The following is a 19,076-nucleotide window of genomic DNA, read 5'->3' as shown; positions in this document are numbered from 1 at the left end:
AATGGTCTTCCTTTCTGCCAGTAAATCAATCATTAGTTTGGGTGTCACCGTTGATGTGTAGCAAAGGTCAGAGAGTGAGAGGTAATTAAGGAAGAAATACATAGGTTGGTCAATGAGAAGACTGCATATAATAGAAATCATTATGAGAAAATTTCCCATCTAAATAGCAATGTGCTGCTGCTGCTGCTAAGTCGCTTCAATCATGTCCGACTCTGTGCAACCCCATAGGTGGCAGCCCACCAGGCTCCCCCGTCCCTGGGATTCTCCAGGCAAGAACACTGGAGTGGGTTGCCATTTCTTTCTCCAATGCATGAAAGTGAAAAGTGAAAGTGAAGTCACTCAGTTGTGTCCAACTCTTAGCGATCCCATGGACTGCAGCCTACCAGGCTCCTCCATCCGTGGGATTTTCCAGGCAAGAGTACTGAAGTGGGGTGCCATTGCCTTCTCCAAAATAGCAATGTAGGAAAATAAAAAATAAGACAAAGCAGAAGATTTCAAAGTTCTTATTTTGAGATAGTCCCAAGAGAATAAACACAGTGACATTATTTCTATTTTCCATGGTCCAGGGCAGTAAAAAGGCATAACAGTCCCTTGAAAGACATAATGCATAAGTTGATACCAGAAATATTCATGGATAAAATCTATGATAACACTAATGTCTGCTATTTCGGTTATTTGCAAAAATGAAAATAGAGTTTTACATGTAGATAAAAAGAACTTTTGGTTACCAAGGGGAAATGAGGGAGACATAAACTGGGAGACTAAAATTGACATAAACAACCTATTATAAATAAAATGGATACTAATAAGGACCTGCTTTGTAACACAGGAAACTCTGCTCAGTACTCTATAATGACCCATTGGGAAAAGAACATAAAAGAAGAATGGATATACCTATGTGTATAACTGATTAACTTTGCTGTATAGCAGAAAGTAAACACAACATTGTAAATCAACTCTAGTCCAATAAAATTAATTAAAGCACAATAATATCATGAAACTATGTTTAATGAAAATAATTCCAGCTTCACAAAATGAAAATTTGATAGTATTTTTTGTTTCTGATTAGTTTCATGATTTTCACAAGTCCATCTTTAAGAAGATTAGGTTCAAAATAAATGTTAATAAATATAAATACATTTGATCAATCAGTCAAATTATTTAAAAATAATGATTAGTTGCCAAATATTTCCCACTTCTAAAAAAATATACAAGTTCTTGAAAAGAAACATTGCTCTGTATGTCTACAAACTCAAATTTGTTAAAGACACAATTAAGCATAAGTATTACAAAGTTTACCTTTAATGATACAGAAGAAAGTATAAAACCTAAAAATATTCACTAGTAGAAAATATCCCGCTTCAAAATAATTTTAAAATGAGGTAGAATATAAAATTAAATATTTATTTATATAATGATGCATGTATATTTACAAAGAGGAGATGGAAACTATGTAAGAAGCCAATGCAATTGGTTTGAAAAAGTTTGATTGCTTAGTTATATTTTTATTACTGTTTTGAGATAGTAAAGTTCTAACATTTTATAACAGAAGTATGTTTATTTCTGGCACATCATTAAAAATCATATACTAAATCGACCACAGAATAGAATGGTAGCTAAAACTAAAAACAGATAATCAAAAGGAAGTTTTACCTTCACGACTTTGCCCTTAACTCACTGTATCATATTTTAAGAGCAACAATTTTCTCAGTGGTTTGAATTGGAGTATGGCTTTCTCCTCCTTATTTGTCCAATCTAAGACTTTTCCAGAACCCATGTGTAAAAATTTTACACTGTATAGTTCAGAGAAAAAGTGCATGGGAGGTGTGTGGGAAAGGCTTTCTGAAGACAAACATTTGGGGTCTAGAATCCATTATTAATTATACTATGGTGTGTGAAATTGGTGCAAAACACTTTATTCCTCTAAACTTAGGCTATCTCTCATTGAAAAAGACCTTGTTGCTGGGAAAGATTGAAGGCAAAAGAAGAAGAGGGTGGGTGGATGAGGATGAGATGGTTAGATAGCATGACCAACTCAATGGACATGAATTTGAGCAAACTCCTGAAGATAGTGAAGGACAGGGGAGCCTGGCGTGGTGCAGTCCATGGGGTCGCAAAGAGTCAGACATGACTTAACAACTGAACAACAACATTTGTAAAATGGTGAAATATTTTATATTTTGTCACAAAACACTCAAATCAATAAATAGTCATTGTTTTATTAGCCATTGAAGTAATAATTGATATTTTTATTATATGTATTCTTGTGTGACCAGTGAGGCTGTCAATAATAAAGTTAACTAAATATAACTTTCATATACAAATTGAAGTTTAAAGCCATATAATTATTTTAAACTGGAAGAAAATGTTGAGGTGTACTAGACAAATCCTCTAGTTCTAAATAGAAGGGATTTTAATTAAAAGCTTATGGAAAATATTAAAAAATGAATAAACACTTCATAAACAATCTGTTAAATCATATGGATTTAATATGGATTTGACATATGGAAATACAAACAATTCACTTGGGATTGACCATAGCCTCTGAGAATGTAGCTTGTGTCTCAATACTAATGACAAATATTACATAGAACTGGTAACTACATACTCCAAGTATTCTTGCTATCAATGTGGATCCCAAAATACACTATAAGTAACTAAAACCTTTTTTTAAAGTTTGTTACATATCTTCTGCCCTAATCTTGTAGCTATATTTTATCAGTTAATTTATAAATTCTCTGCTTATCACACTCTTTTACAGACAAAATTAATTCTGTCACATCCAAAAAGAAAAAGTCCTTAAAGCCTTAAAACAATTAAATTATATCTATGGTAAAATTTTAAGATTTAAAATTAGTTTACAGTGTAGCTATTGAAAAGTAAGGTTTCATGCCTCCAGTGATATTATAGAAATATTTCCTCATCTCTCTCTCTCTCTCCCCTATATAAAGGTTAATCTAAAATGACATTTAAAATACTGATTTGGTCAACTTGAAGCAATCACTTGTTCATTTGAATAGACGTAAACAAAGCCATCGGAGAAGGCAATGGCAACCCACTCCAGTACTCTTGCCTGGAAAATCCCATGGACGGAGGAGCCTGGTAGGCTCCAGTCCATGGGGTCACGAAGAGTCAGACACAACTGAACGACTTCACTTTCACTTTTCATTTTCATGCATTGGAGAAGGCAATGGCAACCCACTCCAGTATTCTTGCCTGTAGACTCCCAGGGACAGAGGAGTCTAGTGGGCTGCAGTCTATGGGGTTGCACAGAGTCGGACATGACTGAAGTGACTTAGCAGTAGCAAACAAAGCTACTTTGAATTATGGGCATGGGAAAAAACAACAGGTTGAAAAAATTTTCCCACCCTCAAATTAAACAGGAACATTTTAGTTTATACATAAATAAATTAAGCCTTTAAAGAAACTAAGGCTTTACAACAATTTACCAAAGCCAACTGTTCTGTCTCCATTTCATACAGTATTAATGTTTCTTCTAATTAAATTTTACTTTCCAATCAAACAGTTTTGTTAAACATGTGTTTGATCTCACGTTTTCTCAATTCTCAAGGCCACAAACATTTCTTTAATTCCTTCTCGGTAGTTTTCTCTTTTTGCTAACTTCCCATACAGATGTATCCCACAATGCTTAAAATAGTGCTTAGATGTCTAGCTTCTCAATTTTAGTGGGAGAAGATCTCTAGCTTTTATTTTTGACACAGTCATCAGTTTCAAGTGTGAATTCTTAACTACATTTCCTGTAACATTTTTCTGTATCTAAATTGTAGAGAAATAGCTTCTTCCCTAAATAATTCAGAGAATTGTGAGGTTCAAATTTTAAAATAGATGGAAACTTTGAAAAAAGTAAAACAGTAAGCAAATGAAACAGTCTAAATTCAATTTGATATATATACCAAATGATGAATACAGTCTTGACAATTTAATAAGATATTCTTCAGTTAAGATTTTACACAACCCTGGGGTTCTCCACTGTTATTAAAGGTAAAGTTTGGGAAAACATTAAAATCAGGAAGTGAAATTGCATGAGTTTATATTCTGGCTTTGCTAAGAGTGAGTATATGGCCTCTATATGTTATTTAATTACACTAACAGCAGTCTAATAATTATTTTTATTAGTTTACAATTTCACATTTTCATGTGCCTAATATTCTTCTAAACATTGTGTAAATAAACTTTTCAATCATCTCTATAACTATAATAAATAAATATTAGTAGTAAACTTAGCTTACAAATGGGGAAATTGAGTTTTAGAAAATTAAAAATTAGTGCAAGATGGTCTTAATAAGTGGTAGAGTCAAGATCTAAAACAGCATATATCTTACCTAGCAATACACTTGATAAAATGTTACACAGTTACCATAGTTCCTGATACTTTATGCATGCTCAGTTAATATATGACACTGTTAATACTTGGAACAGAGTTTCACTGACTCCAATATTTCAGATTTCAATCTATGCCAAAGTAAACTTATACATCCTAAATCTGCATGAATTTAAATTTCTCAAGGAAAGAAAGACCATCTTACATTCTGCCTAGAATATTAAGAAATGGCTGTATATGCTTAATTTTAAATTCTAGATACTTCTCCAGGATCTGCATCTGTCAAATCTTCTCCAGGATTTGACATCTGCTGATTTTTCTTAGATTATCATATTGCTAGCAGATAAGCACTTTGTTGATGAGCATATCTACCCCCATATCTGTTGTGAGAATTAATTAGATAACAGGTGTGAGTCAGCCAATATGTATTAGAGGCTCAATAGATATTTCAAATGATTTTATCTTTGTTCTATCTCCATAATCATTTTTTTTTCTATGAATGGCTAATGTATAACGTTGAGAGAAATGTGAATTCAAGCCATGGAATGAAATACCCTGAACAGTAGGTGAATGACCAGAATGAGGAAAGAATGGCAGGACTGAAAGGAAGTGATATGAATGGATTCACAACAATTAAAGTGGAAGAACATGTGTGGGAAATTATATCTCCTCCTTTCGATGATCCTACCCAAATGTGAGGAGCCTAAATGATTACAAGATACCATTTATTTAACCAATAATCAATAACTATTTGTTGAAATAACTTCAGTTGTTTTAAAATAGTATATAAAGTATTCACATCACTGACGTTATCAGCATTATATTTATTACAGGAAACACAGGTGGAGAGCAAGGTACATAGAGATAAAGTAAACAGACTCAAATTTTGAGATATCTCCTTTTGACTTTTTGTGGCCTGCCTAGAGTCTTTGGTTAACTTAATTCTTGAGCAATCTTTTCTTTCTTTTTTTTTTTGTCAGGATGGGGGATCATGGATCACGGCAATGGGTACTGGAAGGATCTTCTTTTTCTTTTGGATTTGTTTTTTTCTCACTTTATTGGTAATCTGTGAGTCATTTGTTTTCTTAACGAAGTACTTTGCCCATTTTCTACCAAAAGTCTTAAGACTATTTTCCTCTTGTTCAGCAAAGCATGATTTCCCTATCACTGTCTGATTTCCCTTTGGAATGTCAGAGTACACTCAATGGGCAACTCCTTGAATTTATTGCTACTCTAATCACAAAGCAAATTATAAAAATCAGAGATGATACCTATACTTAACTTTAACTAGCACTCAATCTGTTATCTATGCAGTAAAAGGAAAATATATTCAGCTATCACACAGTCAGGCAGGAACATGGAAAGGAGGAGAAATCATTTACCACACATGTCCTTCCACTCTAATTGTCATGAATCCATTCATATCACTTCTTTCAGTCTTGCCATTCTTTCCTCACTGAAATTCTGGTCATTCACCTACTGTTCAAAGTATTTAATTTCCTGTCTTGAGTTCACATATCTCTCAATATTATTCATTAGCCATTCACAGAAAAATAAAACTGTCATTGTAGAGACACTGTCACTCCACCAGTGTTCACACAATGAGAGGACATACCCTCAGAGGAACAGTTTGAAGAAAGTGCATGAATGTGAATATCCACAAGAGTCTAATCTCCATCTATATTGTCATCTCTAAGGTTATTCCCCAGGATGTTCAAGCTCACATAACTAATAAACAAAAATAAAGTGTACTCTCTAAAACTATATATATCTTATTCCAGAACACTGTTTTTGGCAATTGCTTGGATTTATGTTCCCGAATCGTGAGCTCACCAGGTGGATTTCCTCTAGATCCAAATCATCAGATCCACTGAAGTGAGTATCAAATGTTAATTATAAATAGTATGCAAGCCAGCATTAGTTTTTGTGTGTGATTTAGGAAGCTCGGTTATTAGACATTCATTCCTCCTGGGCCTCAGTGACTGAATTCCCTTGCACTTCCCTCAGAGTTTTGTGATATAAACAACACTGTGGGGCTTTTCAGAGAAGGCAATGGCACCCCACTCCAGTACTTTTGCCTGGAAAATCCCATGGATGGAGGAGCCTGGTAGGCTCCAGTCCATGGGGTCGCTAAGAGTTGGGCGCGACTGAGCAACTTCACTTTCACTTTTCACTTTCATGCATTGGAGAGGGAAATGGTAACCCACTCCAGTGTTCTTGCCTGGAGAATCCCAGGGATGGAAGAGCCTGGTGGGCTGCCATCTATGGGATCACACAGAGTTGGACACGACTGAAGTGACTTAGCAGCAGCAGCACAGCATTGGGGCTTTTGCCTTGAGGGGCTTATCCTTTCCACGATTTCTGTAATCTGAGCAAGAAACAAAGGACAGCTCTGGTACTAGGGTTCACTCCAAGAGTCAGAAAGATCCCCTGGAGGAGGAAATGGCAGCCCATTCGAGTATTCTTGCCTGGGAAATCCCATGGACAGAGGAGCCTGGTGGGTTGAAATTCATATGATCACAAAGAGTCGGACATGACTAAGCACTGAGCTGAGCTAAAACTTATGGCAATTAATAGTCTTAATCTCTCCTCAAAAATATTGTCTTCCCTGAGAGAGTTAGAACGGGTTTTACTGTATTTCCAAATATTGATTTCCTAGAAAATTATACATTAATAAACCTTGGCATTATTTTTATGAATTTAGAAAACTTCCAAAAAATAATACAAAAAATTTTCAGTTGAACATGTTTTAATTTTTCCCCAAACATATCATTTCCAAATGCCTTTCTTTCCTTATTTTCTCTTTTCCCATGTGTTTCTGAAGATTCAGTTACCTTCCAATGTGCTATATGAGCAAAATAAATAATAGCAAATGCATAGTGAGGATTTACTGTGTGTCATATACTAAGGGTTCTCTTTCATCTTAACACGGTCCTAGTAAGAAAGGCACTAAGTCTCCTAAATTTACCTATGAGTAAAATCAATAACAGATAAGTTAATTTATAATTTGCCTAATGTTTCTAGGTGTTGGTTGGCAAACTGGCCCCCATATATGGAGGCAGGGAGAGACTGAAAAAAGAGGCAAGACAACTCCAGATTGGAAGGTGTCACTTTTAATAAACAAGGGGACTTACATGGGTGGCTTGTCATGGATGGTATAAGTCAAGCAGATCTTTGCCTCTTTATGTCAGAAAATTTAAGATCATATAGAGGCCATTCCTGGGTTCATTCACATACTCAGTCCAGATGGTCTCAACAACACCTTATTATCTCAAATCTGCATCCTTGAAAATGTCTCCAGCTATGGGGATGATGTTGTTTAGTTGCTCAGTTGTGTCTGATTCTGCAGCCCCATGGACTGCAGCAAGCCAGGTTTCCCTGTCCTTCACCATCTCCCAGAGCTTGCTCAAAATTACTTCCATTGAGTGGGTGATTCCATCCATCCAACCATCTTTTCTTCTGTCATTCCCTTCTCCTTCTGTCTTCCATCTTTCTCAGCATCAGTCTTTTCCAATGAGTCAACTGTTCACATTAGGTGGCCAGATTATTGGAGCCTCTGCTTTAGCATCAGTCCTTCCAATGAATATTCAGGGCTAATTTCCTTTAGGATGGACTAAACAAAGTGATTACATGGATTGCAGTCTTGTCTAACTCAACGAAACTATGAGCCATGCCATGTACGACCACTTAGGATGGACGAGTCATGGAGGAGAGTTCTGACAAAACGTGGTCCACTGGAGAAGAGAATGGCAAACCATTTCAGCATTCTTGCCTTGAGAACCCCATGAACAGTATGAAAAGGCAAAAACTGGGACATTAAATGGAACTTAAATTCAAGAATTGGTGGACAAATGAGGAACTTCTGATGTCCAGGCCCATCTCACTGCTCTAGCAGTGGTCATGTCCTCTCAATGACCGACACCAGGCAGAGAGGATAGTACCTATAAAAGTCAGAAGGGCAGCTAGTTCTAGGGGAAGGAAGCAGTGAGGACAGGAAGGAACAGATGATGGACTTTGGAGATGTTATTGTGCTCTATTTCTTGTTTCAGGTACAGAGTACAGGTTTATTTCCTTCATACTTCGGTCTCTCTCTCTCTTTTTTTTTTCATTTCTTTGCAGATTATATGTCATAATTAATATATGAAAAAATCTGTAAGATGCCTTAAAACCATGCATAAGTCAGTGAAACTACCCAAGGCAGAGTGTAAGGTTAGATATACCTTTAAAGAATTAACTTGAAAGCAAACTTAGTTATTTCCTATCTAGTTTTCATGTACAAATATCATAAGCAAATTATTTTTTTTAATTCACAGTCAGTCTTAGAATTGCATACTCTATATAACATAGCAACTGTTTCTTTAAGCTAATATATTTTTAATCATATTAAGTCCCTACCAAATCTCAGTGTGACCAGTCATTTTTCTCATAATTTTTCAGCTCTTCATCTTTGATAATTATTAAGTAAACAATTTGGGCTCTGTGATTTGAAAGTTAATTGAGTTCTCTGATTCCCAAGTCCACTTTTACTTCCACATAGAGGTTTTAACACATTGAGTAGGGGAAATTAATTATACTTCTCTTCTGAAAACATCTTTTGGTACCAAACCCTTCTTATGACCTTTTTCATCTCTGTGTTTCTCAGAGTGTAGATTAAGGGATTGAACACAGGAGCAGTTATGGTATAAAAAAGAGAAAATAGTTTGTCCTCAGGGAAAGTGGTAGGGTGTCTTAAATAGGCAAAGATTGACTGTCCAAAAAATAAGACAACCACAGTGATGTGAGACCCACAGGTAGAGAGGGCTTTGTGTCTTCCTTCAGCTGAGTGACTTCTTAAGGTGAATAATATAATGACATAGGATCCAAACAAGAGAACAGAGGTTACTAAGGCAACAATTCCTGAATTGGCCACCACAAGGACACCAGTGACATAGGTATCAGTACAGGCAACTTTCAACAAAGGAAAAATGTCACAATCAGTTCAGTTCAGTTGCTCAGTCATGTCCGACTCTTTGCGACCCCATGAATCGCAGCACGCCAGGCCTCCCTGTCCATCACCAACTCCCGGAGTTCACTCAGACTCATATCCATCGAGTCAGTGATGCCATCCAGCCTTCTCATCCTCTGTTGTCCCCTTCTCCTCCTGCCCTCAATCCCTCCCATCATCAGAGTCTTTTCAAATGAGTCAACTCTTTGCTTGAGGTGGCCAAAGTACTGGAGTTTCAGCTTTGGCATCATTCCTTCCAAAGAAATCCCAGGGCTGATCTCCTTCAGAATGGACTGGTTGGACCTTCTTGCAGTCCAATAGTAGTAGTCAATTTCACTGGGGCCACAGAAGGGCAAACTGATTATCATAGAGAACTGAGAAAAGGTATGGACAGCCCCACCAACCCAAGCTGCCAGGATGAGGAGATTTCACCTTGTCCTGTTCATGATAATCATGTAGTGGAGAGGCTTGCAGATGGCAACCCAGTGGTCAAAGGCCATGACTGTAAGGATGCAGATTTCAATTATTCCTAAGAAGTGCAAGGAAAAGACCTGTAACATGCATTACCATAAGAGATGGTTTTCCTTCCCAGGAGCAGGTCACTGATCAGTTTGGCTGTCACACAAGAGGTATACCAGATGTCCATAGAGGATAAGTGGCTGAGGAAATAGTACATTGGTTGGTGAAAAAGGGCTACATCGGATGGAGACAAGGATCAGAAGGTTTCCCACCAAGATGACAACATAACAAAATAAGAAGAACACAAAGCAAAATATTTGTATATTTTGGTTATAGGAAAGTCCCCCCAAAATAAATTCTGAGATGTTCCTCTGACTTTCCACATATTGTATGCTATCTGCAAATAATTGAGTATCTGAAAAAAAATAAAATGAAAGAAAATATTTACAATATGATCACAATTATATAAAAGCTGCGAACAAGCCATTAAAGCTAATTTTAACAAATTACCAAAGCTTGTTATTAAATTAATGATATTATATTTTCTTAGGAATCATAGCTCATTTCTTCAGTATTGTTTTCAAATATTCTGTTACATAGGTAATAATAAAAATAAATGTTATTTCCATGTCCTGGCTATTATAAACAGTGCTGCAATGAACATTGGGGTACACGTGTCTCTTTCCCTTCTGGTTTCCTCAGTGTGTATGCCCAGCAATGGAAGCAACCTAGATGCCCATCAGCAGATGAATGGATAAGAAAGCTGTGGTACATATACACAATGGAGTATTACTCAGCCATTAAAAAGAATACATTTGAATCAGTTCTAATGAGATGGATGAAACTGGAACCTATTAAACAGAGTGAAGTAAGCCAGAAAGAAAAACACCAATACAGTATACTAACGCATATATATGGAATTTAGAAAGATGGTAACAAAAACCCTGTGTACGACACAGCAAAAGAGACACTGATGTATAGATCAGTCTTATGGACTCTGTGGGAGAGGGAGAGGGTGGGGAGATTTGGGAGAATGGCATTGAAACATGTATAATATCATGTATGAAACGAGTTGCCAGTCCAGGTTCAATGCACGATACTGGGTGCTTGGGGCTGGTGCACTGGGACGACCCAGAGGGAGGGTATGGGAAGGGAGGAGGGAGGAGGGTTCGGGATGGGGAACACAGGTATACCTGTGGCGGATTCATTTCGATATTTGGCAAAACTAATACAATATTGTAAAGTTTAAAAATAAAATAAAAAAAACAAATGTTATTAAATTTTTAAAATATAATTGTTGGAGAAGGCATTGGCAACCCACTCCAGTACTCTTGCCTGGAAAATCCCATGGACAGAGGAGCTTGGTAGGCTGCAGTCCATGGGGTCGCGAAGAGTCAGACACGACTGAGCGACTTCACTTTCACTTTTCATTTTCATGCATTGGAGAAGGATATGGCAACCTGCTTCAGTGTACTTGCCTGGAGAATCCCAGGGACGGTGGAGCCTGGTGGGCTGCCATCTATGGGGTCGCACAGAGTCGGACATGACTGAAACGACTTAGCAGCAGTAGTAGCAGCAGCAGGCTTCCCAGGTGGCTCTAGAGGTAAAGAACCTGTCTGCCAATGCAGAAGACACAAGAGACATGGGTTCAATCCTTGGGTCGATAATATCCCCTGTAGTAGGAAATGGCAACGCAATGCAGACTTCTTGCCTGGAAAATTCCATGGACAAAAAGAACAGGATGGGCTGGGAATCCATGGATCCACAGTGAGTCGACTGAGCACATGGTTTACGGTACAGAACAGGCATTACAGACATTTCTTGACTCATGGTGGTTCATGTTGCAAGTTTACTGACTTTATCATAGTATGAGAATAGTAAGCATAAAGAAGAAACTGTACTTGAATTTTAATCTTTTTCCTGAGCTAGCTATAGGTGATATGATACTCTGTTATAATGCTGGGTCTGAGCAGTGAGTCACAGTAGCCTCCAGTCAGCCTGGTAATCACATAGGTAAAGAACTGATGCACTTAAAACTATTCTGTACCAGACAGCCATTCTGTTTTTCACCTTTAGTGGAGTAATCAATAACTTACATGAGATAGACTTTGTGTTAGAAATAGACTTTGTGTTAGATTGTTAAAAATAGGCTTTGTGTTAGATTGCTGCTGTTGTTCAATCACTAAGTCATGTCCAACTTGTTAGGACCCCATGAACTGCAGCACTCCAGGCTCCCCTGTCCTTCACTATCTCCCTGAGTTTCCTCAAACTCATTTCCATTGAGTCAGTGATGCCATTTGATCATCTCATCCTCTGTTTTCCCCTTCTTCTCTTGCTCTCAATCTTTCCCAGCATCAGAGACTTTTCCAGTGGGTCAGCTCTTTGCATTAGGTAGTCAAAGTATTAGAGATGATTTTGCTCAATTGCAGGCTAATGTAAGTATTCGAGTATGTTTAAGGTAAGCTGGACTACACTATGATGTCCAGTAGGTTAGATGTATTCAATTCTCTTTCAACTTGTATTTTCAGGTTATGATGAATTTATTGGGATGTAATCTCATTTAACCTCATGAAGATCTGAACTATTTCCTAGAGATAATTATACCATTATTACTTTTAACACTTAAACAACAGTGCTATTAATGCAATTTAATAAAGGACTTTTTTTACTTATAATTTTCAAATGTGTCCTTCAGAAAGGTATTTTTTTTAATTACATGATGCTCCATTCCCCTACCATGATATAGAACACTTTGCTGGATTTGTCTGTAGTCATATGATCATGGAATACAGTGCATGTAATAAAAGTCACCTAAATTTTGAGCTGTGTGATTAGGATTATAAGTATTGTCCCTTGAAATACAAGAGTGAGGGTAAAGTAAGTACTGCATATTGAACTTGGGAAACCAATCTTGCCTTTATCTTGTGCAAATGGATGAAATAATACCATGTACAGGTTACTACCATGCCATACACATAGCAATCAATCACTATTAGCTATGGCTAAGTTATTGGCTTTAGGCAACATGGCTTTTCAGTTCTATTACAGTATCCAGAGTCCCCTGTATTCATTCCTTTCCTATTATGGATGCCCTGTAATACTTAATGTGAATGCTTAATTACTTTGTTACAAACAACACTTTGATCTCCATCTCCTTACTGAACCCCATCCAAGTCCACTTGGTCCAAGTCACACACACACAAAAATCTTTATGAGAGTTATAATGCAAAATTCACTCTTTCTCAAAGTTGCCTCATGCCTATATTCATGTGCTCATATTCTTACACTTATATTCTAATATTTACACTCAAATCTTCATACACTCATAGTTGAAAAATCTTGAAGATATCAGAATATTTTCCATCTTAAAAAATCTTATTAGCATTTAGATATCTGTAGAATCTAGGCAATTGCTAATTATTAGATAAAAAACAATAAATTCTAGGCTGTGTTAAAAAAAAAAAAGTGTGACTTGTTAAGGCACTGTGATCAACAAGAACATGAAAAACATGGAAAATAGGAACAATGTGACAGAGTTTATTCTACTGGGATTCACGCAAAATCCAGACACAAAAAATCCTAATTGTTGTGTTTTTGGTTGTCTACATCATCTCTATGGCAGGAAATGTATTCACTGTGGTCGCCATCACCACCATCTCATTATTGGGGTCCCCGATGTACTTCTTTCTGGCTCATCTCTCTTTTATTGATGCCTGCTATTCCTGTGTTGATACCCCTAAACTGATCATAGATTCACTCTATGAAAAGAAAACCAGTACTTTCAAAGGATGTATGAATCAAATCTTTTGGGAACATTTCCTCTCAGGTATTGCTATCATCCTGCTTATTTCAATGGCCTATGACCGCTATGTGGCCATCTGCAAGCACCTGCACTATATGACCATCATGAATCAGCAGTTATGCTGGTTGCTAGTGGGAGTGGCAACCCACTAGCAACTATTGGAGAAGGAAATGACAACCCACTCCAGTGTTCTTGCCTGAAGAATCCCAGGGATGGGGAAGCCTGGTGGGCTGCCGTCTATGGGGTCGCACAGAGTCAGACACAACTGACGTGACTTAGCAGTAGCAGTGGGAGTGGCGTGAATGGGAGGCTTTCTTCATGGAATCATCCAGATCCTCTTCATCTTCAGATTACCCTTCTGTGGCCCTAATGTCATAGATCACTTTATGTGTGACCTGCACCCTTTGCTCGATCTTGCCTGCACTGATACCCACACTCTAGGGCTCTTTGTTGCTGCCAACAATGGTATTCTCTGTCTGTTAAACTTCCTTCTCTTGGTTGGCTCCTATGTGGTCATTCTGCACTCCCTAAGGACCAAAAACTCAGAGGCCAGACACAAAGCCCTCTCTGCTTGTATCTCCCACATCACGGGAGTTGTCATATTCTTTGTGCCCTGCATGTTTGTATACATGAGGCCTGCAGTTATTTTGCCTATTGATAAATCAGTTGCTGTATTCTACACTATGATAACCCCCATGTTAAATCCCTTAATCTATACCTTGAGGAATGCCCAGTTGAAAACTACCACTGGGAAAAGGTTTATAAGTAAAGCTATTTCAGGTGAAATATAAATGTGGCCAGAACCCAAAGTCATGCAAACAGAGGTAACTGTCAAAAGGACATTGCTGTTAATCTCTGCAAAGAATACCTATTGAAATAAAGAACAACAACAAAAAATTTACCAAGCTTAGATTCTGTAAGAAGGGGATTAGAAATTGGTGCAAGAAAATGGGAAAAGCCAAAACCAGGACCATTCTTTAAATATGTAGAAAATTCTATCAAATTGGAACTTGATATCACTGAATTCATCAATTTATATGGATTCAAAATGTTTATTATAGTAAAAATAAAAGCCATAAAATATTTTGTTTCTTATTAATAATCTCAATAACAATCAATAGAGATAGGCACTGCTATTTTTCCCATTAACAGGTGAGAGACTAAACAGAAAGGAGTAAATTCCAAAATGAAAATATCAAAGAACTAATAAACAGAATCTAACTGATCACTCAAATCATACTTTTAACTGTCAGAAAACAATAACAGAAGGATAACCTAATTACCATTCAAAGAGATTGGGACTGTTTCAAACTATATATATATGTATATACACACATATGTCTATGTGTGTGTTATATTACATGTCATATATTATTACATAATAATATTAATATAGTATATGCTATTATTATATAGTTATATTACATGCATAGTTATATATATATATATATTACATATACAATTAGTTATATAACATATTATTATGTTAGTGTGTATGTGTGTGTGTTCCCAGTCATGTACAACTCTGTGAGCCCATGGACTGCAACCCACTAGGCTCCTCTGCCCAGGGAATTTTTCCAGGCAAGAATACTGGAGTGGGTTGCCATTCCCTCTCAGGGGATCTTTCTGACTCAGGTATGGAAACTGCATTTTTGTGTCTCCTGTACTTTCAGGAAGATTCTTTACCGTTAGCGCCACTTCTGAAGCCCTAGTATATATACTATTAAACAATAGGTTATTTCATATAACTAAATACTAATAATTTTATTAATAATTTTGCCTATTTATCTACATCATAGTAGATTATTAGACACTGACTTATCACTGTGATATGTAATTGCAGTAGCCAGTCCTTTTTACAGGAGATCTTCCAAACCCAGGGATCACACCCAAGTCTCCCACATTACAGGTGGATTCTTCATCTGATAGTTCAGTTCAGTTCAGTTCAGTTCAGCCACTCAGTTGTATCTGACTCTTTGTGACACCATGAATTGCAGCATGCCAGGCCTCCCTGTCCATCACCAACTCCTGGAGTTCACCCAAACTCATGTGCATCGAGTCGGTGATGCCATTCAGCCATCTCATCCTCTGTCATCCCTTTTTTCTCCTGCCCTCAATCCCTCCGCAGCATCAGGGTCTTTTCCAATGAGTCAGCTCTTCACATCAGGTGGCCAAAGTATTGGAGTTTAAGCCTCAGCATCAGTCCTTCCAATGAACACCCAGGACTGGTCTCCTTTAGGATGGATTGGTTGGATCTCCTTGCAGTCCAAGGGACTCTTAAGAGTCTTCTCCACCACCACAGTTCAAAAGCATCAACTCTTTGGCGCTCAGCTTTCTTCACAGTCCAACTCTCGCATCCATACAAGACCACTGGAAAAACCATAGCCTTGACTAGATGGACCTTTGTTGGCAAAGTAATATCTCTGCTTTTTAATATGCTATCTATGTTGGTCATAACTTTCCTTCCAAGGAGTAAGCGTCCTTTAATTTCATGGCTGCAGTCACCATCGACAGTGATTTTGGAGCCCCCCAAAATAAAGTCTGACACTGTTTCCACTGTTTCCCCATCTATTTCCCATGAAGTGTGGGACCAGATGCCATGATCTTGGTTTTCTGAATGTCGAGCTTCAAGCCAACTTTTTCACTCTCCTCTTTCACTTTCATCAAGAGGCTTTTTACTTCCTCTTCACTTTCTGCCATAAAGGTGGTGTCATCTGCATATTTGAGGTTATTGGCATATCTGAGGCTATTGATATTTCTTCCAGCAATCTTGATTCCAGCTCGTGCTTCTTCCAGCCCAGCACCTCTCATGATGTACTCTGCATATAAGTTAAATAAGCAGGGTGACAGTATACAGTCTTGACGTACTCCTTTTCCTATTTGGAACCAGTCTGTTGTTCCATGTCCAGTTCTAACTGTTGCTTCCTGACCAGCATACAGGTTTCTCAAGAGGCAGGTCAGGTGATCTGGTATTCCCATCTCTTTCAGAATTTTCCACAGTTTATTGTGATCCACACAGTCAAAGGCTGTGACATAGCCAATAAAGCAGAAATAGATGTTTTTCTGGAACTCTCTTGCTTGTTCCATGATCCAGCGGATGTTGGCAATTTGATCTCTTGTTCCTCTGCCTTTTCTAAAACCAGCTTGAATGTCTGGAAGTTCACGGTTCAAGTATTGCTGAAGCCTGGCTTGGAGAATTTTGAGCATTACTTTACTAGCGTGTGAGATGAGTGCAATTGTGTGGTAGTTTGAGCATTCTTTGGCATTGCCTTTCTTTGGGATTGGAATGAAAACTGACATTTTCCAGTCCTGCAGCCACTGCTGAGTTTTGCAAATTTGCTGGCATATTGAGTGCAGCACTTTAAGAGCATCATCTTTCAGGATTTGAAATAGCTCAACTGGAATTTCATCACCTCCAACAGCTTTATTCATAGTGATGCTCTCAAAGGCCCACTTGACTTCACATTCCAGGATGTCTCACTCTAGGTGAGTGATCACACCATCGTGATTATCTGGGTCATGAAGATCTTTCTTGAAGAGATCTCTAGTCTTTCCCACTCTGCTGTTTTCCTCTATTTCTTTGCATTGATCACTGAGGAAGGCTTTCTTATCTTTCCTTACTATTCTTTGGAACCCTGCATTCAAATGGGAATATCTTCCCATTTTTTCCTTTTCTCCTTTGCTTTTTGCTTCTCTTCATTTCACAGCTATTTGTAAGGCCTCCTCAGACAGCCATTTTGCTTTTTTGCAGTTCTTTTCCATGGGGATGGTCTTGATCCCTGTCTTCTGTACAATGTCACGAACCTCCGTCCATAGTTCATCAGGCACTCTATCAGATCTCGTCCCTTAAATCTATTTCTCACTTCCACTGTATAATCATAAGGGATTTGATTAAGATCATACCTGAATGGTCTAGTGGTTTCCCATACTTTCTTCAATTTAAGTCTGAATTTGGCAATATGGAGTTCATGATCTGAGCCACATTCAGCTCCTGGTCTTATTTTTGCTGACCGTATAGAGCTTCTTTGTCTTTGGCTGATATAATCAATCTGATTTCAGTGTTGACCATCTGGTGATGTCCATGTGTAGAGTCTTGTGTTGTTGGAAGAGGGTGTTTGATATGACCAATGCATTCTCTTGGCAAACTCGATTAGCCTTTGCCCTTCTTCATTCTTTATTCAAGGCCAAATTTGCCTGTCACTACAGGTGTTTCTTGACTTACTACTTTTGCATTCCAGTTCCCTATAATGAAAAGAACATATTTTTGGGTATTAGTTCTAAACCGTCTTGTAAGTCTTCATAGAACTGTTCAACCTCAGCTTCTTTAGTGTTACTGGTTGGTTGGTTTGCCTTGGAAATGAACAGAGATCATTCTGTCATTTTTGAGATTGTATCCAAGTATTGCATTTGAGACTCGTTTGTTGCCCAAGATGGCTACACCATTTCTTCTAAGGGATTCCTACCCACAGTAGTAGATATAATGGTCATATGAGTTAAATTCACCCATACCAGTCCATTTTAGTTCGCTGATTCCTAGAATGTCAACATTCACTCTTGCCATCTCCTGTTTGACCACTTCCAATTTGCCTTGATTCATGGACCTAACATTCCACGTTCCTATGCAATATTGCTGTTTACAGCATCGAACCTTGCTTCTATCACCAGTCACATCCACAACTGGGTATTGTTCTTGCTTTGGCTTTATGAGATAAGCCACCAGAAAAGCCCTAGAATACTGGGGTGGGTAGCCTATTCCTTCTCAAGTGGATCTTCCCAACCCAGAAATTGAACTGGGGTCTCCTGCATTGCAGGCAAATTCTTTACCAGCTGAACTATTAGGGAAACCCTCATAAAACCAACAGGACATTCAATCTCTAGAGGGCAAGTAATAAATATTACATCATGTGTCCAAATTTCCTTTTAGCATTCAGAATCCTTTTGCATTGTCCATGTGACCTTCTCATGTTTATGATCCATCACAAAAAGTAATGATTTAAATCAAAGAATATTTTGAAGTCAAATAGAAAACTCAATTTATTAAATAAACTGTCATACTCCTTAAAACATTTGCTTACCTGATATAAATGGTTTCTACAAGTAACATGATGTATGGTTTATAATAAATATCAAATGAATAAACATAAGTATTTACAGCAAGCAGAATAACAAACACCAAGAAAATTGAAGGAATAGGTATCTTTACGTGCTTTTTTTAGATATTTTAAAATATATATATGTGTGCCATATACCACAATGTAACAATTGGAGTGACACCACTCGCTACCACGTTTAGAAATCTATTATAAAAATCTGTGCTTTCTATTGCCATTAACTTAGGTTTCTAACCTGCTTAGAGGTCTTATTTCCAAAGGGAGAAATGGTTCACCAGGAGACACAACAATTACGTATTGATCTGAGAGTTAAGACTCCTGCCTAATCACTTTGGGCTCCTCATGCTTCTGAATCAACAAGCAAAAATGTAAGGTAGC

General features: G+C 37.6%; 2 pseudogenes; one reads left to right on the top strand and one right to left on the bottom strand.

The window, feature by feature from the left end:
* Nucleotides 1-8,906: 8,906 nt before the first annotated feature.
* On the bottom strand, nucleotides 8,907-10,041 carry LOC147352874 (olfactory receptor 4P4-like; annotated as a pseudogene).
* Nucleotides 10,042-13,285: 3,244 nt separating this feature from the next.
* On the top strand, nucleotides 13,286-14,378 carry LOC147352873 (olfactory receptor 4C46-like; annotated as a pseudogene).
* Nucleotides 14,379-19,076: the final 4,698 nt, after the last annotated feature.

The sequence above is a fragment of the Bos grunniens genome, chromosome 18 (genome assembly GCF_055505025.1).
Source record: "Bos grunniens cultivar Pamir isolate PY7600 chromosome 18, Bosgru_T2T1.0, whole genome shotgun sequence".
Taxonomy (NCBI): domain Eukaryota; kingdom Metazoa; phylum Chordata; class Mammalia; order Artiodactyla; family Bovidae; genus Bos; species Bos grunniens.
Note: the sequence above shows the minus strand (reverse complement) of the source record. Positions and strands in the feature narration are given on the sequence as shown.